Below are 306 nucleotides of genomic sequence, written 5' to 3'. Positions count from 1 at the left end.
TGAGTATATTATAATTTTTATATCTCTAAAAGGTATAATTTTTAAAATATTTGTAAGAATGAAATATTTTTCACTTTCTTAAGTTAAGTTTTGAAATAAGTAAAGTCTACTCAATATTTTTTTATGCCATGCATTATGTTCTCTGTCTTTCGTTTCCGAAGTTTAAGGTGTGAGTAGTAAAAAAAAAATAATAATAAAATGAATAACATTCTCTTATATTTTTGTAATTTTGTTAATAGTCTAATAACTAACTAATTACTATTAACTTATAGGACTGAGTCATAGCATATGTTGATGTGAAGCCTT

Source organism: Arachis ipaensis, chromosome B07, assembly GCF_000816755.2.
Source record: "Arachis ipaensis cultivar K30076 chromosome B07, Araip1.1, whole genome shotgun sequence".
Taxonomy (NCBI): Eukaryota; Viridiplantae; Streptophyta; class Magnoliopsida; order Fabales; family Fabaceae; genus Arachis; species Arachis ipaensis.
This window is presented reverse-complemented; position numbering follows the sequence as displayed.